Here is a 5,516-nt window from a genome sequence, read left to right as displayed (position 1 = left end):
TCTTTTTTTCAAAATAGTTTTCAATCAAATCTTTTTGATTTCTAATTTCAAAATCTTTTTCAAAAATCAATTGATTTCTTTTTCACTTTGAATTTTCGAAAATTATCAATCAAATTTTCAAAATGTTTTCAAAATCTTTTGATTGAATTTTCGAAAATTCTCTTCCCTCTTCCTCACATCCTTCTATTTATGGAGTACTACTCCTTCTAAATGCACAATTCGAACCTTATCTAATTAAAGTTCGAATTCTTCTTCTCCTTCTTCTTTCTATTTCTCTTTTCCTCTGACACTTCAAGAAATCTCTATACTGTAACATAGAGGATTCCACATTTTCTTGTTCTCTTCTCTTTCATATGAGCAGGAACAGAGACAAAGGCATTCTTGTTGAAGTTGATCCTGAACCTGAGAGGACCCTGAAGAGAAAGCTAAGAGAAGCCAAAGCACAACTCTCTTTAGAGGACCTGACCGAATTCTTCAAGGAAGAAGAACCCATGGCAGCCGAAAATAGCAACAATGCCAACAATGCAAGGAAGGTGCTGGGTGACTTTACTGCACCTACTCCTGATTTCTATGGGAGAAGCATCTCTATCCCTGCCATTGGAGCAAACAACTTTGAGCTTAAACCTCAATTAGTTTCTCTAATGCAATAGAATTGCAAGTTCCATGGACTTCCAATGGAAGATCCTCATCAGTTTTTAGCTGAATTCTTGCAAATCTGTGACACAGTCAGGACTAATGGGGTTAACCCTGAGGTCTACAGACTGATGCTATTCCCTTTTGCTGTAAGAGACAGAGCTAGAATATGGTTGGATTCTCAACCTAAAGAAAGCCTGGACTCTTGGGAAAAGCTAGTCAATGCCTTCTTGGCAAAGTTCTTTCCACCACAAAGATGGAGTAAGCTTAGAGTGGAAGTCCAAACCTTCAGACAGAAGGATGGAGAATCCCTCTATGAAGCTTGGGAAAGATACAAACAATTAATCAGAAGATGTCCCTCAGACATGCTTTCTGAATGGAGCATCATAGGTATTTTCTATGATGGTCTCTCTGAACTATCCAAGATGTCTTTGGATAGCTCTGCAGGAGGATCTCTTCATTTGAAGAAGACGCCTACAGAAGCTCAAGAGCTAATTGAAATGGTTGCAAATAACCAATTCATGTACACTTCTGAAAGGAATCCTGTGAACAATGGGATTAATCAGAAGAAAGGAGTTCTTGAGATTGACACTCTGAATGCCATTTTGGCTCAGAATAAAATATTGACTCAACAAGTCAATTTGATTTCTCAAGGTCTGTCTGGAATGCAAAATGCACCAAGCAGTACTAAGGAAGCTTCATCTGAGGAAGAAGCATATGATCCTGAGAACCCTTCAATGGAAGAGGTGAATTACCTAGGAGAACCCTATGGAAACACCTACAATTCTTCATGGAGAAATCACCCCAATTTCTCATGGAAGAATCAAGAGAGACCTCAACAAGGTTTCAATAACAATAATGGTGGAAGAAACAGGTTTAGCAATGGCAAGCCTTTTCCATCATCTTCTCAGCAACAGACAGAGAGTTCTAAGCAGAATACTTCTGACTTAGCAACAATGGTCTCTGATCTAATAAAGACCACTCAAAGTTTCATGAATGAAACAAGGTCCTCCATCAGAAATTTGGAAGGACAAGTGGGTCAGCTGAGCAAGAAAGTTACTGAACTCCCTCCTAGCACTCTCCCAAGTAATACAGAAGAAAATCCAAAAGGAGAGTGCAAAGCCATAGACATGGCCGAATATGGAGAGGAAAGGGAGGAGGAGGACGCCACTGAGAAAGACCTCAGTGGGCGTGTACCAATCTCCTCTGAGTTCCTCAATGAGGAACAATGGGAATCTGAGGCTCAAAATGAGACCATAGAGATTCCATTAGACTTACTTCTGCCATTCATGAGCTCTGATGAGTATTCTTCCTCTGAAGAGGATGAGTATGTCACTGAAGAGCAAGTTGCTAAATACCTTGGAGCAATCATGAAGCTAAATGACATGTTATTTGGAAATGAGACTTGGGAGGATGAACCACCTTTGCTCACCAAAGAACTGGATGACTTGTCTAGGCAGAAACTGCCTCAAAAGAGGTAGGATCCTGGGAAGTTTTCTATACCTTGTACCATAGGCACCATGACCTTCAAGAAGGCCTTGTGTGACTTAGGGTCAAGTGTAAACCTCATGCCCCTCTCTGTAATGGAGAAATTAGGGATTTTTGAGGTGCAAGCTGCAAGAATCTCATTAGAGATGGCAGACAATTCAAGAAAACAAGCTCATGGACTTGTAGAGAATGTTTTGGTGAAGATTGAAGACCATTACATCCCTACTGACTTCATAGTCCTAGAGACTGGGAAGTGCATGGATGAATCCATCATCCTTGGCAGACCCTTCCTAGCCACAGCAAAGGCTGTGATTGATGTTGATAGAAGAGAGTTGATCATTCAAGTGAATGGAGAATCCTTGGTGTTTAAGGCCCAAGGACATCCCTCTATCATCATGGAGAGGAAGCATGAAGAGCTTCTCTCAAAACAGAGCCAAGCAGAGCCCCCACAGTCAAACTCTAAGTTTGGTGTTGAGAGGCCACAACCAAACTCTAAGTTTGGTGTTGAACCCCCACATTCAAACTCTAAGTTTGGTGTTGGGAGGTTCCAACACGGTTCTGAGTATCTCTGAGGCTCCATGAGAGTCCTCTGTCAAGCTAATGACATTAAAGAAGCGCTTGTTCGGAGGCAACCCAATGTTTTATAGTTAACTATTTTCTTTTGTTATTTTATCTTTTTTGTAGGTTGATGATCATAAGAAGTCACAAAAACAATGAAAAAAGCAAAAACAGAATGAAAAACAGGAAGAAAAACAGCACACCCTGGAGGAGAAGAAGCTGGCGTTCAAACGCCAGTAATGCTAGCTGTTGGGCGTTTAACGCCCAGTCTGGCACCATTCTGGGCGTTTAACGCCAGAAAGGGGCACCAGACTGAAGTTAAACGCCAGTAAAAGGCAACAACCTGGCGTTAAACGCCAGGAATGGGCACCAGCCCGGCGTTTAACGCCAGAAATAGCTCAAAACGTGATTTTGAGCAACATTTGGTGCAGGGATGACTTTTCCTTGACACCACAGGATCTGTGGACCCCACAGGACCCCACCATCACTCTCTCTCTTCTTCCCCCATTCACCAATCACCTCGATACCTCTTCCCCAAAAACCCTTCACCTATCAAATCACATCCTTCTCTTCACCACTCACATCCATCCTTCATAAATCCCCACCAACCTCACCCTTCAAATTCAAACCACTTTCCCTCCCAAACCCACCCATCATGGCCGAACCATTACCCCCCTCTCTCCTATATATACCCTTCTTCAACCCTTCATTTTCACACAACCTAAACACCCCTTCCTTCCCTTCTTGGCCGAACACACCACCTTCCCCCTCTTCCTCATTTCTTCTTCTTCTACTCTCTTCTTTCTTCTTTTGCTCGAGGACGAGCAAACATTTTAAGTTTGGTGTGGTAAAAGCGTTGCTTTTTCATAACCATTATGGCATCCAAGGCCGGAGAAACCTCTAAAAAGAGGAAAGGGAAGGCAAAAGCTTCCACCTCCGAGTCATGGGAGATGGATAGATTCCTCTCAAGGGTGCATCAAGTCCACTTCTATGAAGTTGTGGCCTTGAAGAAGGTGATCCCTGAGGTCCCCTTTCACTCAAAAAGGGTGAATATCCGGAGATCCGCCATGAGATCCGAAGAAGAGGTTGGGAAGTACTTACCAACCCCATTCAACAAGTCGGAATCTTGATGGTTCAAGAGTTCTATGCCAATGCATGGATCACCAAGAACCATGACCAAAGTGTGAACCCGAATCCAAAGAATTATCTCACTATGGTTCGGGGGAAATACTTAGATTTTAGTCTGGAAAGCGTGAGGGTGGCGTTCAACTTGCCTATGATGCAAGGAGATGAGCATCCTTACACTAGAAGGGTCAACTTTGATCTAAGGTTGGACCAAGTCCTCACAACCATATGTGAAGAGGGCGCACAATGGAAGCAAGATTCAAGAGGAAAGCCGGTTCAATTGAGAAGGCATGACCTCAAGCCCGTGGCTAGAGGATGGTTAGAGTTCATACAACGCTCAATCATTCCCACTAGCAATCGGTCCGAAGTTACCATAGACCGGGCCATCATGATTCATAGCATCATGATTGGAGAAGAAGTAGAAGTTCATGAGGTTATAGCTCAAGAACTCTACAAGGTGGCGGACAAGACCTCCACTTTGGCAAGGTTAGCCTTTCCTCATCTTATCTGTCACCTCTGTTATTCAGTTGGAGTTGACATAGATGGAGATACCCCCATTGATGAGGACAAGCCCATCACCAAGAAAAGGATGGAGTACACAAGAGACCCCTCTCACCATGAGATCCCTGAGATTCCTCAAGGGATGCACTTTCCTCCACAAAATTATTGGGAGCAATTAAATACCTCCCTAGGAGAATTGAGTTCCAACATGGGACAACTAAGGGTGGAGCATCAAGAACACTCCATTCTCCTCCATGAAATTAGAGAAGACCAAAGAATCATGAGGGAGGAGCAAAAAAGACAAGGAAGAGACATTGAGGAGCTCAAGCACTCCATAGGATCTTCAAGAGCAAGAAAGAGCCGCCATCACTAAGGTGGACCCGTTCCTTGATTTCCTTGTTCTTTATTCTTCTGTTTTTCGATTTTTATGCTTATGGTTATCCATGTTTGTGTCTTGTGATCATTAGTGTCTTAGTGTCTATGCCTTAAAGTTATGAATGTCCTATGAATCCATCACCTTTCTTGAATAAAAATGTGCTTAATTGAAAAGGAAAGAATTGCATGAATTCTGAATTTTATAATAGTTTAATTATTTTGATGTGGTGGCAACACTTTTGTTCTTTGAATGTATGCTTGAACAGTGCATATGCCTTTTGAACTTGTGGTTCATGAATGTTGGCTCTTGAAAGAATGATGAAAAAGGAGACATGTTACTGAGGATCTGAAAAATCATTAAAAATGATTCTTGAAGCAAGAAAAAGCAGTGAATACAAAAAAAAAAGGGAAGAAGCAAACGAAAAAAAAAACCGAAAAAAAAAGGAAAAGAAAGAAAAAGAAAAGAAATAAAGTTGTGATCCAAGGCAAATAAGAGTGTGCTTAAGAACCCTGGACACCTCTAATTGGGGACTTTAGCAAAGCTGAGTCACAATCTGAAAAGGTTCACCCAATTATGTGTCTGTGGCATGTATGTATCCGGTGGTAATACTGGAAGACAGAGTGCTTTGGGCCACAGCCAAGACTCAATAAGTAGCTGTGTTCAAGAATCATCATACTTAACTAGGAGAATCAATAACACTATCTGGATTCTAAGTTCCTAAAGAAGCCAATCATTCTGAATTACAAGGGATAGAGTGAGATGCCAAAACTATTCAGAGGCAAAAAGATAAAAGCCCCGCTCATCTAATTAATACTGATCTTCATAGATATTTTTG

The 5,516-nt window shown here is 41.7% G+C and overlaps 1 non-coding gene across 1 annotated transcript; it reads right to left on the bottom strand.

Annotated features, from left to right (window-relative positions):
* Window positions 1-896: 896 nt before the first annotated feature.
* On the bottom strand, window positions 897-1,004 carry LOC130972020 (small nucleolar RNA R71). Its single transcript, XR_009083223.1, has one exon. It is a non-coding gene; the product is annotated as a small nucleolar RNA R71 (small nucleolar RNA).
* Between the last annotated feature and the right edge of the window lie 4,512 nt (window positions 1,005-5,516).

The sequence above is a fragment of the Arachis stenosperma genome, chromosome 3 (genome assembly GCF_014773155.1).
Source record: "Arachis stenosperma cultivar V10309 chromosome 3, arast.V10309.gnm1.PFL2, whole genome shotgun sequence".
NCBI lineage: Eukaryota > Viridiplantae > Streptophyta > Magnoliopsida > Fabales > Fabaceae > Arachis > Arachis stenosperma.
Note: the sequence above shows the minus strand (reverse complement) of the source record. Positions and strands in the feature narration are given on the sequence as shown.